A 24107-nucleotide genomic window follows, 5' to 3' on the forward strand; every position below is an offset into this window, starting at 1 on the left:
TGAATCATTCATTCACACACACAAATGGCCAAAAAATCAAAAGTATAAGCTCAAATGAGGTACCTCGTTCAAGTAAAAGCATAAATTAGCAAAATCATCAAAAAATAAAACTACTAAGACCTTAACCATGGCTCTAACACCATAATTATCTTGGTCGAACACATTAGACCATTTGATGAGTGATAGAATGATGTGGATATTTTATTGTTTAAAGGTGTAGACACCCCAATTTGTCTGAGGTTCTACTTGAATTAATTTTGTTAGTAAAAAAATAAATAAAAAATAAATAAAAAATAGGTAGTTGAGTTTTTATGAAATTGTTGGAACTGGTTTGTAAAGATGGAGTTAGGTTTAAGGTTAAAATTCAACATGAAATTGGGAGTCCTTTTTGGATTGGAGTTTTCAGATTTAGAACCCTATAAATGCATGCCCACATAGATCACATAAACACACATAAAAAAATCAAGAAGAGAGGCAGAAATTAAAAAAAAACAGTCAAGAAAATGTTTTGAAGATTTTTTGGGGTTTTAAAAAAAAAGAAATTTTTTTGAAAAAATTTGAAAAATTCTCAGATTTCGACGACTTTTTTCAGTCTTTGTCTCAAGTCGAGCCAAGCCGAGCCACTTTTTAAGTTATTTCAACTTTTCTTCTTATAGCCGAGCTAAGCCTTCTAGCCACTAAGTTGAGCCGTTTTCCTGTTTGGTATTTTTTATTTTTTTATTAATTTATTTTATTTATTTTCATAGCATTTTTGCATTATTAAATTTAGGAAAAATAAAAAGTGTAAAACTTAATAAAATAAAATTTTGATAATAAATAATAATTATCCAATGATGAAATTTTTAAAAATTTCAAATGATAAATCTCTATAAAATTCATAGGTGAGAAATTTTATCTAAATTTATCCCAAATGATGAAATAATTTAGATAAAGTCTTAATAACAATAATTAATCTTTATTTTCAAACAAAAAAAAATAAAAAAAATAAAAATTTTTGGTTGAAAATATTTAGCAATTATCCAAGGATAAGATTCTTATAAATTTTAAATGGTAAATTTCTAAGAAATCTCTAGGTGAGAAATTTCTTTAAATTTGTCCCAAATGGTGGAAGAATTTAAATGAAATTTCAAGAAAAATAACTGTAATATTCTTTTTTTTAAAAAAAAAGAGAAATAAAAAGAATTTCTAAATAGGCCTAAATGGTGGAAAATTTAGAAATTTCAAAAAAATAATTTCTAAATTGACCCCAATTGTGGAAATTTTAGAGATAAAAAAAAGAATTTCTAAATAGGCCCAAATGGTAGAAAATTTAGAAATTCAAAAAGAAAAAATATTTTTAATTTAGCCCAAATGATGGAATAATTAGATATATTTTCAACAAAAAAAGAATAATAAATAAATATTTTTTCCAACGACGGAGCCTCTTCAAAAAAATAAATGGGATCCTTGAATACTCTTAAGGTGAGAAAATATTTTTAAAAATTCTACCAGATTGATGGAAGAATCTTATAAATTATTTCTAATATTCAGCATAAAAGTTTGAAACCATGAGACTCAAGACCATAGGATAAATTTAAAATAATATGGTACCATATTTTGGATTGGCATATAGGGGTGCTATAACCTTTTTCACATGTAACCGAACTCTCGAATCCTGTTCTAGTTTGTAAACCTGAACCTATTCTTTTAAGGACCTTTCGTTAAGCTTAAAAACTCCTTAAAGAGATAAATTCTTTAGGTGACTAATCACATCTAGATAAAAAATATTAGTGATGACTCCTTAATTTGTTAAGTCTAGCTATAGATTTACGGATCTATATGTTATGACAAAAGGGCAAAATCATTTTTTAGCTACAGAGAGTGACTCAGCAGAATGACTGGTATTTAGATCATTTAAGCCAAGTTGAGTGGCAAGCCAACCTGATTTATTGTAGTTGGTCTTAGCCTTGCTAGTGTGATTGTTCACTTGATACACACGTGTTGTAACATTCAAGTCCGAAAACTCAACCGCATAATGTAAAATTGTGTAAAAAAAAAGTTGCCAGAAATAATTTTTGTTAGGAGAGAAAAACCACCTAAAAAGTTTATTTTTTTTAATAAAACCAAAAATGAGTTTAAGTTTATCAAAAAAATATTTTGGTTTTTAAAAATAAAGTTGGTTCGAGAGTTTAATCTTACATAGGGAAAGATTAGCATCTCTATAACACCCATTTAAAAATTATACCAATTAATCATGTGTTATGTTTTTGGTATTAGACAAATATGGTTTTAACTTGAAATTTGATGATAATTCCCTTCACTTTTTTTGAAAAAAATAAATTTTATTTAATAAAAAGAAAACTTTATTTAGGAATATTGTGAAAATCTTTAAGTTAAACAATTACCTTAAAATTCTCCAATGCCTATTAGAATTTTCAGATAACACTTTGCACCTAAGATCCACCATGACATCCCTTTAAAATGAAAATAACATCCTTTGTAGATGATAAGTGTTGGTGACTCTTCAACATCTATGCATAGTAACAAAAATTATTTCCCTCGAAATGTTATTTTAATTTTATTTCAAAAATCATTTTTTGAAAATAACATTTAAAAAAAAAAACTTTATGCAACAAAAATAGGGATGAATTAATCAAATAAACAATAGCAATTAAATGAAACAAACATGTGAAATAAGTACAAGTAATAATTTAAAAAGTAAACATGTAAATTGAATGTTGTGTATGATGATGAATGATGAATTTAACCATATTTATTTAAAGACTAAATTCTTAAATGTAAATAGACCATCCAAATCCCCAAACTTTAGGAAGAATTTAGGAATGCCTTTTTACATCTAAGAATCCATTTTATTTCTTTTCTTTTTCCTTTTTTCTAAAGAAATCATATGAAAAAACTTAATGAAATAAAATTTTCAATGTACTCTATCATCTAGGCTGCATTTAAAAATAGATTATTTCATATATGATCTTTATAAAAATCTTTTGAGCTTTGGAGTGACTTCAGGTGTTCAGATTAGGTTTAAGGTATTGGAATTTGATTGGTTTTAGGGTTTGACTTTGGGTATTTAAGACTTGACTATGGTTAGGGTTTGACCTATGGTTAAGGCGTGACTATTGATTTAAGGTTTGATGTAGGTTTTTATCAGAAAAATGGGGTTACTTTTAAACCTCATAAAAAATCTCTATCATCTAGGTAGATTTTTGAAACAAACTTAGAGACCATGATCCCATTTTCTAATTAAGGATTCTATTTTTACTAAAGTAACAAAGATAATACATGTATACGAGAAGCAATTCAATGTGGACAATCATAAACAATATATGACACTAACTAAAACAAATTATGTATGCAAAAGCAATTAGTCATGAATGGACAAGTTCAAAATGCTTGAGTTTAAAACAACCAAACCTAGATAACACCATTAAGTTTCAAGTCTTCAAAAGGCAACAAGGTAAGTTCTCAACCTAAAGTTCTATCTACCTATCCTTAACTTATAACCCAACATTAAGGCACATCTTGCATGCTTAAAGCACTAAGAATTAGCAATAGATCACTAGCAAATAACATTTATAATATGCAATGCTGTCGACAATAGAGAGATTGAGTGAAAGCAAAAGTTGTAGATGTACAAATGGAATAACAAGGATAAAACAAGGGGTTACTAGACTAAAATATAAAATAAAAAAAGACCATGAGTAACATGCTTCCAACAGCAAAGCAAATGGAAGTAAGAATTAAAGCTACAAACAGCTTAAGATGAATAAAAACAAGGGCCACACGAGACATGTAAAACCATAGCTACCTACTAAAGTTGCCAACCCCCAATCATCTTAGAAATGCTACTCCTCTCTCTCTCTCTCTTATTCTTTTAATGTTTTGTAAAGCTTTAATAAAAACAAATCTCCTTTCTACCATCAAATTAAAGAACAAGAAATGAAAAAAAAAAAGTTGAAAACCCTAAACACATAACCAAAAAAAAAAATGGAAACTTGAGAGCTATATTTCAACATCATAACTTTTTCCTTTCAAAATGGTTTTTCTTTTTTATTTTTTTAGTTCATTTTCTTTTGAGCCAACCAGCCTCCTCTATTTGCCCAAACTTTTTTTGTTTTAGCCTTTAACCCTACATTTTAAAGGCCCACATCCTCTCATGACAGCTTTTGGATTAAAGGAAAATTAAGAGAGAATAAATATTTATCCTTTTTTTAGTAATTTTCATGGTTAAGTTTGAAAGGTAGTCCATAGGATAGTGTCCTTTTAAATCTAATGGCCTTCATTATTTACAGCTTATTCTCTTGCTGTATGTGGCTGTCACCTCATGATATGTGAATGACGATTTTGCCTTTATTAGTGTTTTAAGCCTTTTTTTATGATTTTCTCTATATCCTATGATCCAACATTGATTTTCATGATTTTAATATGGTAAAATTCATAAAATAATATTTAATCATGATCTAGAGCTTTTCATGAAAAACTGACCCTAAAAAGGTCAAATTACAAAATGCCCTTAAAAGGCATTTTGGTAATTTTATCTTTTTTGAGGTGCAATCAGAATTTTTAATTAGACTTGACAATTTCAAACATGACACGATAATATGATATGAAAATGATACGAATAAAAATATGAAGATGACATAGTTTAAAATTTTAACAAAAATCATAAATAAATTTAATAAAATAAAAAAATGTATTTCATGTTTTAGTGTTGGCACAAACTATGACATGTCATTTTCATATATAACACGGCACGAATACACAAAGTATCAATATTTTACATGACATAAATACACATATTATCAAGTCTATTTATAATGCATCAAAATTTATAAAATAATATTTAAATATGATCTAGAGCTTTTCATAAAAAAAAAATGGGCCCTGAAAAGGCCAAATTACAAAAAAAAAACTTTTATAAGGCAATTTTGTAATTTCAACCCTTTTGAGATGCAATTATAATTTTTAACGCATCAAACTTCATAAAATAATATTTAATTATGATCTAAAAATTTTCACAAAAAAAGGCATCAAAAAGGCTAAATTACAGAAATATTTGTAAAGGAAATTTTTGCAATTTCACTTTTTTAGGTTGAACAAGATTTTTAAGAGTCCAAATCATAATTTTATTACTAATGACTCTCAATAGTCTTATTTAATCACAAAATCCAAGGATTACCCAGGTTTGACCAAGTTTGTCTAAAGAGTATTTTGGTTATTTTAACTCAAATTTCTGTTTTTCCAAGGATTTTCTTTATAAATATAAGACTTTGACAAAATTTGATGAGATAAGTGATTTTAACCAATTATGACAAACTTTGACCCAAGTCTACATCGGGAATATTTTGGTCAAAACACCTATTTTTCTTCAAAACTCAAGATTTACTTTAAAATCTTTATGAATCCAATGACTTGGTTCAATTATCCCAAAAAGATCGAGTTTTGACTAAATTTGACCAAGTTTAGCAAGTTTGATTAAGTTTATTTTTTTGTCAACCTTTGACTTTTTTTCTTGATTTTTTACTACTTTTCTTATATCAACCTAAGAACCAATTTATTCAAAAAAATCATAGAATTTTTGTCAAGCCTAAAAATCCTAAAAAAAATTTCGGGCCTCGATTTTTAAAGTTATGCCATTAATTAGAACATGCATAGACAAAATTATTTATCTACAACGTGTATTCGAGCCAATCTGCCATATGGACATTGGTGGTCAACGCACCATGGCAGTTCTAGTTGAACCACGTAGACTCAAGACCCCATCCACCATGTCGGCTACAGAGAGTGATTCAGCAGAATGGTCAAAGGTATTTCGATCATTTGAGTCAAGCTTACGTGATAGGCCAACCTAATTTTTCGTGGTTAGTCCCAGCCTTGCTAGCACAATTGTTAACCTAATAGATGTATGTTGGTGTGTCATTTGGATACGAGACCCCATTCCTTAGGTCTGGTCAACCCAACTTAGCTACATTCTTCCACAAGTATAAATACCCCCCTTTATGCTAAGTAGAGATATTTGATTACTTTTCGCTCTCCCAAGCACTAACTTGAATGTCAGAACATAAACAAAGGAGATAACTCTAGTTTTTACTTCTAATTAACTTCTGACCTTGTGATTACTTCTAATAAACCTTTGACTAAAGCAAAGTTTGAATATCTATTTTTATTATTAGTTACACATTAACTTACATATTTAGTATTTGAACAATAGTAAATTTTTTAATTTAATATTTAAATTTAAAATTTTATAATTAAATACTCAAACTTTGCTTCAATCCATCAATTTGCACGAACTAACATAGTTAAATGCATGGCATGTCCAAAGTATCTAACAAAATTACAACACATGATATGTACGTTGGTGTTGGCATTTTTTAGACACACAGTATGTGGTTACACATAAATTCAAAAATAGCCAATAAAAGACTTACATGTGGAAAGGGAGATTGATTTGGCAAAAGAAGGATGATGTGAATTTGGGTAGCCAATCAAGAATTAGCAAATGGCAAGATGGAAACATGTCAACCAATAAAAATTCTTGAAAGAGTGAACAATCATATGACTATGAGCGGAATGGGTGTCACTCCTAGCACTCTCATTTGGGCGTACGAATGCAATTAGGATAAATGCAGTTTCTAGCTTGAAAGTCGATCAATCAACACTTTCTAGTGTCAATTGACACTCACAAATTTGATTAGGAGTATCCGAAATTTATTGAAATTTGAAACTATCAAAATCTGCCACTTTTGGGCGATATGCACTTCAAGTGTTGATTGACAAATAGTCCAAATGACCACGATTAACTCTGATTTTTTGGTCATTCTTCAAATTGTCATAATTCTTTGGTTCCATATCAGATTAGAATGATTTTGTCTAGTTGGAAAGCTTAGAGTGACGAATTTTAAATGAAACTACTTTCATAACATTTTCTAGAATTTTTTAAAGTTTCACCTTTACCTTTCAAAGTATTTTTCAAGATATACTTAAATATTCAATGTGTGTTAGATTTGGGGATAATTCCAAATTTTTATAAAATATCTTCCGTATTTTGATCATATCTTATTGAATAATTATCATATTTAAGCTTATAATTTATCAAAAGAAACAGTTTTGAATACTCTCTCCATACATATAAGATTTGTCTAATAATTCATTGTATTGAAAAAGTTATGACGCTCAAAATTAGATAGCATCATATGATTAAAGTAAAAGTTCTCTAAATATTTTTAATACAATTTTGATGCATAATTATCTCATCAATTCTAACTATCCCAAAGTTTCTAGGGTAAAAAAATTATCTTAAGAATTTTAAATCATTTTATTAGCCATGATAACCATTTGCAATTATAAATAATTAAAGTGTAAATTTGATACTTAGAATGGCTAGGAATGAGAGAAAAAATTTTGAGAAAACCAAAAATCAATTCAAAATCATAGTGCTCGATTTGTTTCAAATCGATTTTTTTTATTCAGTTCGGGTCAAGTTCAGATATAAATATATATATATATATATATATATATATATATATTAGATTCATATTGAATTGTAGATTAGCAGGTGAAAAATTGAAAAAAAAAATTGAACCAAATTGAATTATATATTTTTCTTAGTTTTTGTATATATTTTAAATTTTTATAAAATAATAATAATTTTATATCAAAATTTACTTAAATATATTAAAATTTTATATTAAAATAATATATTAAAATAAAAAAAATTAAATTTAAAAATCGATAAACCGAGCCAAACTAAACTCATAAAATTCAATTCGATTCAGTTTGAATGAAGGTTCAGTTCGAATTCAGATTGGATTTTAAATTTTCATAATATTAGACAATATCTAAAAAAATAAAACCAAAACAATCAAAAGCAACCATCTTAGTTAATTCAAGTGCCTAGTTGGTGGAATGATGGGATTCCATTTGGCAAGAAAATAGTAATGGTCAATAAAGGAAAGGTTGTTAGCAACTAAACCACTTAAAATTTTTAGCACAAGATTAAAGGCGAGAAGAGAGAAATAATTGTATGAAATTGTTATTTCATATCAGTATACATATTTTCTACCTTAATCATGTCATGTAATCATATTAATAGAAAAAATCAATTATTTCTACATTTTAAGATATTTGTTTAGCAAAAAGGTGACTGGTCAACAAAAAATAAAATAATTTTTTCTGAAAATTATCTTACCCTTTTGAAAAAGAGAAGACAATTTTTGAAAATAAGCTATTTATAAGTAAAATTAATTATCAATGTATTTAAGCATAAATTTATTTAAGTTAGACCTTATACATGATTTTTTAAGCTAAACTTAATTTGACCCTATTCAAAATATTATTATATTAATAAATAATATTTTTATTTAATTTTTACATAAAAAATTAAAATATTAATATTAAAAGTTTTTAATATTTAAATTTTAAATAATTTTATAGTTTTACTCAAGTAAGACTTTAAATATAATATTTCAAGCTTGAACTTGATTTAATTCATCTTAAAATATTATTATATTAATAAAAATATTTTATTTAATTTTAATTAAAAAATTAAAATATTCATATTAAAAGTCTTTCGATATTTCAATATAAAACATAAATATTTTTAGTATTTCAATAATAAATAGTGTTGTATTATTATTTTAATAATAAATAATAATATACATAATAATACTATTATTATTTTAATAATTAATGTTAAATAATATAATAATATTATTTTTTTAAATTTTTTTGATAATTTCTTATTATTTTTTAGTTTCAAATATATAATTTTATATTTTTATTTGTTAAGATATTTATATTACCATTTTAATAACAAATATAAATAAAAAAAATTTTTGTTATGATTTAATAATAAATACTTTCAATATAAAATATAAATATTTTAATAATAAAATTACTTTTTTAATATTATTAAAAATAATATTTTAAGAATAGTAATACTATTTGTAGACATCTTATTTTATCCAAAATTTTTATAGGACAAAAAACAAAACTTAAGGCCCAATAGAAAAATTTTCAATTTTAATTTGATTTGATTTGATTTTACTTATTTAAAAAAAAAAAGGTAAAAAAAAAAAAAAGAGCGAGAGAAATTAGAAAACAAGTGATTTTGGCTTGATTCATGCAAATCTTGTAAATGGGGAAACTTAAAATCAAATTACATATTACAAATTCGTAATAAAATCATAATCAATTTGATTTATTTTTTAAAATTAAAGGGATTTAATCTTTATAAATAAACAGAAACCACACACAAAGAGAAGGATCATTCAAAAAACAAAAATTATTTTCAGAAACTCTTGAAAGAAAAGAAAAAGGAGAGAAAAAGATTATACATAAACTCTAGATAGAAAAGAGAGAAATTTATTTAGCAACCAACAGATTTTAGGTTATGAGTTTGATTTGTTTAGATTTTCTAGAATTGGGATTTAATGTTTTTGGGTTTAAATTTTTGTATGGTTTTGCATTCTAGGGATTTCTGGGTTTAGTTTTTTAAACTTGACCTTCAACATAACCTAGTTTTGACTTGCCCCCCTGTTTGCTACACTGAGCCGAGCTGCACCAAAAGCCGAGTTCCAAGCCACTCAAGTTGATTTATGCCTATAACCGCCTTCTTTAATTGCCAAGCCAAGCCAACTATAGGTAATTTTGCTTTTCTTTATATATTATGTTATTTACTTATTCATTCATTTATTTATTTGTCTACTATTTTTAATATTCGTAGAAAAAAACCATTTTTATATAATAAAAAAATTTTAAATAAAAGCCTTACCAACTGATTGGAAGGTAATCATTTAAAAAAAAAAAAGGGTTTTACCAACATATTGGAAAACCTTATAATTTTATTTATTTCAAAAAATATATAAATAAAAAAACCTTACCAATAGATTGGAAAACTTCATAAATTAATTTTTTTTAAAAAATCTATTGCTAATAAAATATTTTGTATTTTATCCTATCAAACTATTAGAAGATTTGCATATTAAATTAAATCATACCAAACTATTAGAAGATTTAATATATTTTCTAAAAAACAATCTTATAATTAAATCTCACTAAACTATTAAGAGATTTGCATCAAAGTAAATCTTATCAAACTATTGAAAGATTTTACTGATTATTTCTTTAACTAAAATTAAAATGAATCTAATGACAAAGACTTTTCAAAATGGGACATTAGTCTCCATAAATACTCCTGAGGTGAGAAAATTATCTTAAATTGCTATCAAACTATTAGAGTAATTTTAAGATTAATTTTTAATATTAAATATTTTGGTAAATCATAAATATGATCAAGGCTTGGATAATTTGAAATCAAACTAGTACCATCCTTTGGATTGGCGTTGTGAGGGTACTATAACCTTCCTCACATGTAATCATACTCCTAAATCTGAGATTTGGTTTCATGGACTAAAATCTACTATTTAAAGATACCTAAGTCAATCTTAGGACTCCTTTTAAATAAGATAAATTCAATCAAGTAGCTAATCACACCTTAACAAAAAAAAAATTATGGTGACTTGTTTAATCCATGTCTAGTGATAAGTCCACAAATCTATATGTTATAACAATTTGGTGACTCTGTTAGGGATATCGAGGGTTAAGCTAGTAAATTATTTCTTGTTATCCAAGCCTAACCCAATAAATTTGAGATTTTTTTTTCTTTCCTAGTTTTAATTTTATTTATTTATTTATTCATTTTCATACATTTGTCATTCATTTGCACATGCATAATGTGAGCTTTACACTCAAGTTTTATCTCTTAGAAGGGAGTGAAAAGGTTTCATATCTCCGTATGGGCTAGCAAAAAACTTTAACTCAAATTTAACCTTTTTCACTTGTAGCCTATAAAATGAAGGATTATGATGCCTTACTAGTCTATAATGGACAATGATGTAAGGAAAAATTTAGAAACCCTTAGACTATCAAACTTTTGAACCTAGCATATAAGTAAACCCTAAGGGTCTAAACTTAAGTTAGAGCTATGCTTTCCCTTGTGTTAGAAAATCTTCAATAAGATATGTGATGGAACATTTATTTTGCTTTTAAATTTATATATTTTCTTTGCATACTAACCCTTTACATTATTTTTTATATATTATATTATTCTTTGTATATATTATGTTTACAAACCTCTTTTCTTTTATTGTATATGCATGTATTTATAACATTAAATCCTTTTTGTTACATTCATGCGTCTCTACATTTATCCTCATGCGTAATCTAATGGTCATATAAACATCACTCTACCCTAATTGTGAAAAATTAAAGTTCAAAGATAACTCGACTAACTCACCATAAGTACAATACCTGGGCTCAAGCTAGAAGAATAGAATAAGATAATGTAATCCACATTAAGCAGTTAAAAAGGGCCTAAAAAGAGTTTAAAGAGGAGTAGAGCAAAATTTTAAAAGAGCTAAGCAAGCTGAACAAAGGGAAGACTATAAAAGAAAAGGCTAGACCTAAAGACCATTCATTATAGAATGTTGTTGACCTTTTGTATCTTCCTGGCTAGAACCCATATCAAGCCCAATCTATTCAAGGCATATCATCATAGTAGTTCATATCTCTTATAGGGTACACTTACACAGGAATGCCATTTGCCCTAATTTTAAGGTAATTTTAAAGTTTTACTAATCCTATCTTCATTGAAAAAGTAATAAAGTTAGTTTTAGTCACCAAGTCAAATGACCTCAATGAGCATGAAAAGCAAAAATTTTAAAGTTTTACTAATATTGTCTTCACTGAAAAGGTAATAGAGTTAGTCTCAGTCCCCAAATTAGATGACCTCAAGAAGCATTAAAAGCTAAAATTGAAGGTGGTTGAAAGTTTAGAAAACTTAAGGTTTAAACATAAAATGAACTTACTAGAGAAGAGACTACGAACTATCAAAGGTATAGACTTTTATGGCTCCATAGATGTAGCCAACCTCTGCTTGGTCCTAGATGTTGTAATCCTACCAATGTTCAAGGTCCCTGAGTTTGAAAAGTATAATAGAATGATGTGGCTACTCAAGCTCAACCTCCTCTGACTAAGAAAGAAATGATCGTATTGTTTATTAGCACCTTAAAAGTACCTTATTATAAGAAGATGATAGAAAGTGTAACAAAAAACTTTGTGACATAGTGATCTCAGAGAAGATTATTAAAAATACCATTAAGAGTGGTAAGCTCGAGGAAGGATGGGCCAGTAATACCAAAAAAGGTGGGATGGCTAAAAAAGAAGACGCTGAAGCTAAACGATGAGCTTTTATGTGCTACAATTTAGAAGTCATGTTTCATATCCACTATTTATTGATCCTACTCACTATCTGGCAACCAATAATATTACACAAGTCCCTTACCAACCTTATTACCCAACCATGCATAACATCGCTTTAGGTCCTTATCAATTAGCTTTTCAAAAATGGGCCTAGTTTTGTTAATATGCTAGTTTCAAGGCATTATAATCAAGCAAGTAGTTTGAAAAGATCTGAGGGCAACTAAAATAGAACTTATATTGATCCTATCCCTATAACTTATACTGAGCTATTTCCAAAGTTGGTCAAAAATGACCTAGTATCCCTAATTCTTTTGGAACCATTAAAACCATCATATCCCAAATTATACAATTTTAATACCACATGTGACTACCATAATGAAAATATTGGTCACTCCATAAAAATTTGTCCTACTTTCAAGCACAAGGTGCAAAGTTTGATCTGAGTAAGCTCGATGAGTTTCAACGAATCAAAAAAATTGAATGTCAATAAAGACTCTTTGCTAAATCATCCAGGGGCAAGATTTTGGAAAGACTAATTGAAAATACTTATCATCTTGGGATTTCTTAAGAATATGGATCTTTTTTATGTATTTGAATTTTATTCTATTTTTCATCATTTTAATAAAAGTGATAGATTTGATGCATTTTCATAACATTTTCTCTTTTGTATGAATCATCATTATATGCTTTCACCTTCTCATATCTTTTCCCATCATTTTTTAATTTCAAATAATGAATGTTTAGACAGTCATGATAATAATTCAGGATTCAATTTAAAAAACATCATTCATGATGATATGATTGATAAATTGAGATTATTGATTCATTAGGACTAATGAATAAAAAAAGATAACTCTGGTGAAATTTTGGCTTATTAAAAAGTGAAAATAATGCAATACATTATCATTACAATTATTCATTCACAAGTCTTTTCTTAATCAATAAATGTTCCCGATTGAGAGCATTCATGTTAGAAAATATAAATGGCCATTTTTTTCTACCTTTCACAAAATGAGTAAAATTATCCTTTGCTACCCCATTTGAGCCTATTAAAAATTTCTTTTGAGGAACCATAACCAAAGATCACTCTACATTTGAGGTAAATTTTGATAAGTTTGCTTCAAGGGCAAACCTCTTTTGTGCTCAAATTTTTTTTGAACAATGATGAAAGAAAAGAAAAGAGAAAGAGAAAAAATGAAGAAAAAATTAATGGGGTAAAATGCCAATGTGCTCTACATGAAAAGAAATGATTTCGGTTTGATAACCCTTTAACTACAATTTAGGTTTATTTTGTCCATTTCTTTCATAACCCCTCACCCTAGCTTACATTACATTTATTAGAAGTTCATTTTGATCGAATATGAATACTCGAATTGAAGAATCATGAACTGATTTAAGACAGATTTCCCATTGCATTGTTTGAGATTTTGATCAAAGTGTCACTAATGGATAAAGTGAAAAAAGAAATGAAAAGAAAAAATGAGAAAGGTGTGTGCAAAAAAAAAAAAAAAAGGAAGACTTAAACTGAAAACCCAAGAGGGCAATTTAAGTAAAAATGGAAACTTGAAAATATAGATTACCCCAGGGATATGGATAATGTCTAAAAATAGAGTATATCAATCGAATATGTTTTGACTAAGTTAGAGTGCAAAATTGTTTGAACAGTCATTATTCTAGATGTTGATATCCTATTTACACAATCATAACATTTTGCTTTCATTCATCTTTAGGTTGTTCTTAACCTTACTTTTTTTCAATAATGAAAACCCATTTTTCTTATTCTTTACCTAGTGTATGTCCTTTGAATGAATAGAGGAAACCTATCATATCTGTCATGAATTTAAATGATAATAAATAAATGAAAAACAATGTTCATAAAGATTTTCCATTATTTTAAAAGAAATCCAAGATAAGAGAAGTGAAAGAAACTTAAGAAAATTATTTAAAAAGGGGCAAATAAGGTGACACATGTGTGAATACAATGATGGATTGGTCAACATAACCTGTGAATTGTGACCAAACGAGGAAAACAACATGGATTGAATGATGAAATTTATTTTGAAATCGTTAATGTTGAGAAGCTAAAAAGGAACATATGAAATAGTGGAGTCTTGAAAACCTTGTTACCACAATTGGAATTTTATGACATTGATTTTATAACATCTACGTTACATACATTATGTTTACATTGTATTTAAATTCTAGATAATTACATTTGCATCATGGTTGAGGCATGTATTTATATCATGTAGAAACATTTGAATCATAGTATGACATTTACATGATTTTGTTTAAGACATGCATTTACATCATTTAGTGAAAATCTAAATTGTTAAATTTGCAACATGTAGAAGATATTTGCATCATGACATTTGTCGCACACAAGAATTTGACTTTGATTGGAGAAAAATTTTTACTTTTGAATCCTTAAATTAAGAAGATATTTCATGATGAGATTTTCTAGATAAGGAAAATTTTTCAAACTTTTAAAGTCATAGAGCCTTTGTTTAAAAGAGCCTTTTTTCGTATGAAAATCTTAAAAATTTTGAATCTTGGCAATTATGGATATGAATCTCTAAATTTTCAAATGTGAATCTTTGAAATTTTGGATGTGAATCTCTAATTTTTTTGAATGCAAATCATTAAAACTTTCGATGTGAATCTCTAAAATTTTTTGAATGTGAATTTTAAAATTTTGGATGGGAATTTCTAAATTTTTTTTTAATGAGAATCTTTGAAATTTTGGATGTGAAACCTTAAAATTTTCGAATGATAATATTTGAAATTTTGGTTATGAATTATTAAAGCTTTTGAATTAAAATTTTTTAAAAATTTTAATGTGAATTTCTAAGTTTTTCGAAGGAAAATCATTAACTTTTGGGTGTGAACCATTAAAATTTTCAAATAAGAATCTTTGAAATCTAGACGTAAGCCTTGAAATTTTTAATGTGAATCCATAAATTTTTCAAATATGAAACTTTGAATTTTGGATGTAAATCACTAAAAAAAATCTCTTGAATGTGAGTATTTGATTCTTATGTGTAAATTACAATTTGCAAATCTTTACAATGATGAAAGTTCTTGCAAAGCTAAAATTCTTATCAATCTGAAGTTCTTAGAAAACTTAAAATTTTTGTGAATCTTGAATCTTTACCATTTTTTTATGAAACTTGGAATAATGGGATCTTTCAACTTCTGTTATGGAACCTTACAAATTTTTGAATTTTCAAATTGTGAATTTTTGGATTTTAAGCTAAAATTTTAAATTTAATTTTTTTGACCTGTGGTTCAATCTCAATCACTCATTTTTTATCTTGGTTCAGTTCAGATCATTTATTTTTTAACCTGCAGTTCAATCTCAGTCACTTATCTTTGATCTTAGTTCAACCCAGATCATTTATTATTTTGACTTACAGTTTAGTCCTGATCACTCATTTTCAGCCTCGCTCAATCCAGGTCATTTTTTTACATGTGGTTTAATCCCGATCACTTATATTCAATCTTGGTTCAATCTTGATTATTTATTTTTTGATCTAGGGTTCAATCCTGGTCATTTATCTTCAATCTCGGTTTAGCTTGGATCATTTATTGTTTTAACTTACGGTTCAATACTAGTCACTCATTTTTTACCTCAGCTTGATTCAGATTGCTTTTTTTTTTTAATCTACGATTTAATTTTAGTTATTCATATTCGACCTTGGCTCGGTCTAAGTCATTTGAGTTTTTTTGACATGCAGTTCAATCTCAGTCGTTCATATCTAACCTCAGTTCTGTCCAGGTCATTTTATTTTTCTAACATGCAGTTTAATTTCAATCATTCATCTTCGAACTTAGCATAGTCCAAGTCATTTGAGTTTTTCTGACATACGATTCAATCACAGTCATTTATCTTCAACCTCGACTTGGTCTAGGTCATTTTAGCTTTTTTGACCTACAGTTTCATCCCAGTCATTCATCTTTAACCTTAACTCAGTCTAAGTCATTTTAGTATTTTGACATGCGATTCAATCCTAGTCATTCATTTTCGACCTCGGTCATTTTATTTTTTCAACTTACGGTTCAATCCCGATTAATCATTTTTTTACTTTGGCTCGATCTAAGATATTTATTGTGATTCAATTCCGCTTACTCATTTTTTACCTTGGCTTAGTCGAAGTTATTTAATTTTCTGACTCACAACTAAATCTCAACCATCTTTATTTTGGTACACCTTATTCACTTTTATCTTTAATTCAATTCAATCATTTTCACATTCTAATTTGACTTCGTCTGAATCATTTTAACTTTGACTTTCGACTTGATTTTTTAAACCTAAACAAAATGGATGTCTTTTGTCTTTGTGTAATTCTTGTTTCACAGAAACTGTGTAAAGATGGATAATTGTAGACACTCTATTTTATCTAGGACTTTTCTAAGACAAAAAATGAAGCTTTGAGCCCAATAAAAAATTTTTCAATTTTAATTTGATTTGATTTGATTTTACTCATTTTTTTTCAAAAAAAATAAAAAAAAAGAGAGGGAAATCAAAAAACAAGTGATTTTGGCTTGATTCATGCAAATCCTATAAAAATGGATACTTAAAATCAAATCACAAATTATAAAATCGCAATAAAATCATAATTAATTTTATTTATTTTTCAAAAGTAATAGTGTAGACACCCAATTTGGTCCAGACCCGGATCAATTGGGCCTGGCCCAAATGGGTAAGTCTGTACATTTTTTTCCTTTTCTTTTCTTTTCTTTTTCCTTTCATTTTATTTTTATTTTTTAATTTAATTTTATTATTTTATTATTATTTTATATATGTATATATATATATATTTTTTTCTCTTCTTTTTTTGTTTTCTGTAAATATTTATATAATTATCTGTTAATTTTATTTTATTCATTTATCTGATTCTTTTTTTTTATCCGATTATTATTATTATTTCTTATTTTCTTTTTTTGGATGGCTAAGATTAAATGTGGAAGAATCCTATTAGGAGTGGGGATTCAATCAAAAGAGTCCAATTGGATTCAAAGATTGAATCCCCGTCCAAAGAGGAATTGGGATTGATCAGGAACTCCTGATCAATCCCTATAAAAGGGACCCTCTGGAACAATGCTGAACACACAGAAAATAGTAAGCAAAGCTACTGATTTGAGAGAAAAGGAGGCGTATAAGAAGCTAAGAAAAGTTTAGGAGTGTTCTGGGAGTGAGAAAAATTTTTTAGAAATTTTTGGCGAAAATTTTTTTTGGAAATTTCTGAGAAATTTCCAGATTCCGACGAAATTCCGGCGAAGTTTGAATTTTCCGGCAAAAATTCCGGCCAACCTTGAAGCTTCCGGCGACCTACCCAGTTTCCGACGAAGAATCCCAGAAACCGGTGATCTTCCGGCCAACTTCCGGCGAAATTTCCAGATTTCGGCGACATTTTCCAGAATCCGGCACCGGTGTTCTTCGATTTTTAGAGAGAAGGAAGAGAAAAAGGGAAGAAAAGAGAGAGAGGGAGGAGCGTTCTGCTGAAAAAACGAAGGAGATTGCCTTTTATACCCTCCCAAAACGACGTCGTTTTGGCCTTAAGTAACCTAGAGGATCCGCGCGTTTTGCCGAACCCGACCCGACCCGGGCGTCGACCCGCTTTCTGACCCGCGCGTGCCAGCCCCCTCCGAGCCGAGCCGAGCCGAGCCAAGCCGCCAAGCCGCTCACCCCGAGCCGTTTTCTCTTCCTTGAGCCGAGCCGAGCCGAGCCGCTCCAGGTTTTTTTTTTTTTTTTTTTTTTTTGAACTTTTTTTATTTCTTTGTTTATTTGTTTATTTTATTTTTTATTTATTAGATTAGGTTTATGTAATATTCTTTTTTTTATTTTTTATTATTTTATTTTCTTTAAATAAAAATAAAAAATTCCAAAAAAAAATATTTTTGGGGAAAAGTTGAAAGTATCAATTTTCCTCAGAAATAAATTTCAAAAAAAAATATTTTTAGGGAAAAGTTGAAAGTATCAATTTTCCTTAAAAGAAAAATAAATTTCCAAAAAAAAAAAATATTTTTAGGGAAAAGTTGAAAGTATCAATTTTCCTTAGAAATAAATTTTCAAAAAATATTTTTGGGGAAGAGTTGAAAGTATCAATTTTCCTCAGAAATAAATTTCAAAAAAAAATATTTTTAGAGAAAAGTTGAAAGTATCAATTTTCCTTGAAAATCAAAATTTCAAAAAAAATATTTTTGGGGAAAAGTTGAAAGTATCAATTTTCCTTGAAAATCGAAATTTCCAAAAAAATATTTTTGGGGAAAAGTTGAAAGTATCAATTTTCCCTACAAAAAAAAATCATTCTTTCCTTCCTTTCTATCTTAATTTTGATTTTGTTTTTTTTCTGTTAAATAATCCGACGACGGAGCCTTTGCAAGTGAAACAGTAGTTTTTCTTGCATACTCTTGAGGTGAGGGAATTTTCTCAATTTTCTACTAAAAGTATTAGAGTCAATTGAGAATAATTTTCAATAATTAACTACTTGGTAAAATTTTAAGGCTTTTGGATAACACAAATTTCAGCTGGTACCATCTTTTGATGGGCGTTGTGAGGGTGTTATAACCTTCCTCACACGTAACCGAACTCCCGAACCCTGTTCTGGTTTGCAGACCTGAACCTATTCTTCTAGGGACCCTTAAGCTTAGGTGTTCCCTGAAAGGACAGATTCTTTAGGTGGCCAATCGCACCTAGATAAAAAAGATTGGTGGCGACTTCCTGAAAGTTAATGTCTAGCGATAGATCCTCGGATCTAGACGTTATGACAGTTTGGCGACTCCACTGGGGATCTTGAGAGTCAGGCCAGCAAATAATTTGTGTTATCCAAAAGCCAAATGAAATTGAACCTTGTTGTATATATGTGTTGTTATTCATTCATGTTTTAGTTACCTTGTTAATTATGTCATTCATATGCATGTGCATAACATGAGCTCTATACCCGAGCTCCGTCCCTCTAGGAGGGAGTAAAGTACCTATTGCTTTCGTGAGGTCTAATGCCTCCGCAATGGCTAGCGAAATACTCTCACTCAAATTGAACCTTTTCCGCTTGTAGCCTGTAATGGGTGAGGATTAGGGTGCCTTACTAGTCTGTGATGGACAAGGATGTAAGGAGCAATTTGGGAACCTTTAGACTTTGACCTTAAACCACATATAGTGAACCTTAAGAGTGCCTAAACCTAGGATAGAGCCATTTCTACCCAATGATAGATATACCCTGAAATTAGGACACAAAAAGAGTGTTTGTCTAATCATTTTGATTATTTAACTTTGTGTATTATATTTATCATATGTGACATTATGCATCAACATCACTTACGTTTCATCCACGGAACTAACTATGTTGTTTGTCTGATTGTATGCATCTGTATTCTTTTCATGATCATGTTTCAACACAATCATTTGCATTCATTTCATACTAGATTTCATTCAAAAAAATGTACATTTCATTTGTGTATCAAAGCATCATACATAAGGCACAGCATAACATTTCTAATCATAAGTATGGTACTCAAGGTCCGAGGATAGCTCCATCTAGCAAAAACCCTGCTCATCCATACAACACAAGATCCAGAGCAAGGCAAATGGAAGAAGAAAGTTCTCATAGATTTGAAAAGCTAGAAAAAGGTCAGGAGAAGATTGAAATTGAACTAAGCAAGATTCTGGAGGCCCTCAATAATATGAATAAAGGAAAAGGAGTTGAAGAAAGTACAAGCCAGCAAAAAGTGGCTGACCCTTTATACCCTCCAGGTTTTGGTCCACCTCAGGCCCAGTCTGTTCAAGAGGTCCTGCCACAACATTTCGCACATCCTGGAATGCCATCAACTTTCAACCCAGGACATTATAATAGCTATATAAATCCTATCTTCACTGAAAAGGCAGTAGAACCAATTCCTGATCTAGATGATTTAAAAGAAAAGGAGAAGGAAAAGATAAGAGTGGAAGTTGAGGAAAGTTCCAAGATTAGTATGCTAGAGCAGAGGCTAAGGGCTGTGAAAGGATTTAGCTTTTATGGGTCAGTTGATGCTGCTGGGCTCTGCTTAGTTCCTGATGTGGTTATCCCCTATAAATTCAAAGTACCAAAATTTGAAAAATATGACGGTACAAAGTGCCCTAAAACCCACATCACCATGTATTGCAGGAAGATGGCGGCTCATGCACATGATGAAAAACTCTTGATGCATGTCTTCCAGGATAGTCTTACTGGTTCTGCGGCCAGATGGTATGTTCAGTTGGACAGGACTCGTACTCGCTCTTAGAGCGATATGGCACATGACTTTATCAGTCAATATCGACATATCATCAATTTGGCTCCTGACCATTTGTCTTTGCAGAACCTGGAGAAAAAGTCAAATGAGTCTTTTAAAGAGTATGCCCAGAGGTGGAGGGATATTGCTTCACAGGTACAACCTCCTCTGACAGAGAAAGAAACTACAGTGTTATTTGTTAGCACTTTGAAGCCTCCTTATTATGAAAAGATGATAGGAAATGCAACAAAGAATTTTGCCGACATGGTGATCTCTGGAGAAATTATTGAAAGTGCCATAAAAAATGGTAAGTTAAGAGGAGGAGAAACCAAGAAGACATCAGAAAAGAAAGAAGCTCAAGCTCAAGCTGTGAGCTTTGATAGACAACAATTCGGGGGTTATCAACCCTATCCATCCCAAGGTTACTCTCCATACTATCCTGCTGTGAATAATGCCTCATCCTACCCATACCAGCTAGCTCCACAACCATCTTATTCATCCACTTACCGCCTTAACATTCAAGCTCCTGTAAGAACCCAAATTCGTCCTACTCATCAGCAAGTGGCTCACGAGAACAACGGACTACTCGAGAAAAACCTGTATTTGATCCAATCCCTATGACTTATACAAAGTTATATCGAGAACTCTATAATAGCCACTTGATTGCCCCCAGCCATGTGGAACCACTTAAACCACCCTATCCAAAGTGGTATGATCCTACAGCCCGTTGTGACTATCATTATGGAATTACTGACCATTCTACTGAAAATTGCACTGCTTTAAAGTATAAGGTGCAACGGTTGATCAATGATGGAATGGTAAGTTTTGATCAAGGAAAAGCAACAGCACCTAATGTTAGTGTACTGAGCGAAAGTCAAGAACAGAAAGGATCCGGAGATTCACAATGAATTGAGGGGCAAGATATCAATGGAGATAAGGCTGGTTGAAGGTTTCTTCTGTCATTTTGGGATTTTTTTTCAAACAATGTTAGATTTTTTTGCAATATGACTTCACTTGTTATCATTTTAATAAAGGCAAGTCAGTGCATTTCATTACATTTTTCTCTTTCACTTGACCATTACTCCATGCTTTGTTACCTTCCATAACTTCACATTCCCATTCTTAAATTTCAGATGATGAATATTTAGACAATGATAACAATAATTCTGAGATTTAATTTTGAGAACTCATCCACGTCAATGTGAGGAGATGATTTGAGCAAAAAGTAAGCTATTACTGAAGGTGAAATAGATATGTCTTGAAGGTGTGTAATCTTTTATACAAGTTCATGAGCTTTGTTCAATAGATGATGTTCAAGAAAGGTATTCACAATTGAGATGAAAAATGGCCATCTTTCTTTTACCATTTGAAAAACCATTTATTGTTACCCCTTTGAGCTTATCATTTTTTTGAAGAACCCCAACCAAGGATCACCCTCTACACTGGAGGGTAATTTTTGAAAAAAAAAAAAAAAACCACAAAAGGTCTCAAAGATGAAAAGAGAAAGAAAAGCAAAAGAAAAAAAATAAATGCCACACATGGCTTGGGGCAAAGTAATGAGAATCCTTTGTGTGAGGAAAGAAAAAATAGTGAAACGATGTGGGGCAAAATGCCAAGATGCATCAAATGATCCTTCGGTCTTGAACCTTTTTAATACATGTTTTGAGCCTATTATATCCATTTTTTTTTATGATCTTTCACCTTGACCTACATTACAACCTTGAAAAGTCCATTTGGATCAAGTGTGAATACTCAACTTGAATGATCATATGTTGAGCGAAGGCATACTCATGATGAAGCGATGGAATCATGCTACATTACCTTAAAAGTTTGATGTATGAAGGATGTCAATAATAGGTGAAGAATGAGAAAAAAAAATGATGAAAAAAAAAAAGAAAAAGAAAAAGAAAGAAAGAAGAAAAAATGAGAAAATGAAAAAATGAAAAAATAAAAAAATAAAAAAAGAGATTCAAATTGAAAACCTGAAAGGGTGATTTTGGTACCCAAAAAAAAAAAAAAAAGAAAAAGATCCAGGTCAAATGGCTCACATGAATGAAAGATCAAAGACATCTGAAGATCCCTCAAAGACTGGGGCAGAGTTCGCCAAGCTCAAGATGACTTCAACAGTAAATGAATGAGTTTTTGAAAAAGAATCCTAGATTAATGTCGAAAATTGTCTGAATATTCATCATTTGGACATACCATTTACCTCAATGACATCCAATTTATTTCCTTTCCCATTTATTTTCTACCAAAATAGATCTCCATTGATTATCTTTACCATAATTCACTTTCTATCCTCTTATTGTTACACCCTTAGAATGAATTGAGAAAATGCTTGATTGCATTGTATTTGTCAAAATTTGAAATGATAATGAATGAATGAACATGTGCTTAAAAGAATCTTACATTCATTTGAAAAGAAATCTAAGATGATGAAGAAATGGTAGAAATCTAAAAGAGATGATGGGGCAAATCTTGAAAAGTGATGAATTGATCGATATGACTTGCAAGATATGATTGAATGATGAAGACAATCAGTAGACAAAGTCTGTTTTGGAATGGTTGATGCTGAGACAAGGACCCAGTGATGGTGGATGAAATTTGTTTTGAAATTTGCTAGTGCTGAGAAATTCATTGAATGATGGTCAAGGGATGATCGATTGATGAAGTTTATTCCAAAGTATTGAAAAACAGAACAAGGAAAGAATGTGAGTGGAAAGGACAATTGAGAGCTACACTGGTTCGATCTTAGAAGAACAGTGCAATTGGATCCTTGAGGAATCAAAGGGCTTGACACCCAAGAAAGAAAAAAAAGAGCTTGAGAAACTTGAGTACCATACATTGAACAGGAATTAATTGGCCAACATTTGCCTAGCATGCATTGAAATTCATATGCATTTGCATAGCATACACTACTTTCAAGAAAGTATAGTGTACAAATTCAAGAAGCAGGGGTGTTCCAACATCTCACATGGAAAAGACAGATATGAAAAGACTTTGCAAGTTTGAGAAGAAACTTGTCAGGTAAGTTCCTAATCCTTGAAATAGGATGTCTCTTGGTATCAGGGTTGATTTATAAGACCTTTGGGCATAATCTCCTGAAATCCCTTCAAACACAACTTTCAACTCCTTCGGACATGATTGTCTAGGAGTATTTACTTCTTCAAAGTTCGTTGCCTCTGTTTAGAGGAGAAATTTACTTTTCCAAAGTTGTGGTACCTCTGTTTAGAGGAGCAATTTACTTTTCAAAGTTCGTTGCCTCTGTTTAGAGGAGCAATTTACTTTTCCAAAGTCGTGGTGCCTCTGTTTAGAGGAGCAATTTACTTTTCAAAGTTCGTTGCCTCTGTTTAGAGGAGCAATTTACTTTTCAAAGTTCGTTGCCTCTGTTTAGAGGAGCAATTTATTTTCCAAAGTCGTGGTACCTCTGTTTAGAGGAGCAATTTACTTTTCAAAGTTCGTTGCCTCTGTTTAGAGGAGCAATTTATTTTCCAAAGTCGTGGTACCTCTGTTTAGAGGAGCAATTTACTTTTCAAAGTTCGTTGCCTCTGTTTAGAGGAGCAATTTACTTTTCAAAGTTCGTTGCCTCTGTTGAG

The 24107-nt window shown here is 29.7% G+C and overlaps 1 pseudogene across 1 annotated transcript in view; it reads left to right on the plus strand.

Moving 5' to 3' along the window:
* Positions 1–5696: 5696 nt before the first annotated feature.
* Positions 5697–24107, plus strand: part of LOC111287693 (protein CORTICAL MICROTUBULE DISORDERING 4-like) — a 29149-nt pseudogene continuing 10738 nt past the window's right edge. The window contains exons 1-2 of the transcript XR_016341994.1: positions 5697–5804; positions 5899–5978. The product of XR_016341994.1 is annotated as a protein CORTICAL MICROTUBULE DISORDERING 4-like (transcript). The remainder of the gene's footprint in view (positions 5805–5898; positions 5979–24107) is intronic.

The sequence above is a fragment of the Durio zibethinus genome, chromosome 5, assembly GCF_047325235.1.
Source record: "Durio zibethinus cultivar Kanyao isolate XHJ-2024 chromosome 5, ASM4732523v1, whole genome shotgun sequence".
Taxonomy (NCBI): domain Eukaryota; kingdom Viridiplantae; phylum Streptophyta; class Magnoliopsida; order Malvales; family Malvaceae; genus Durio; species Durio zibethinus.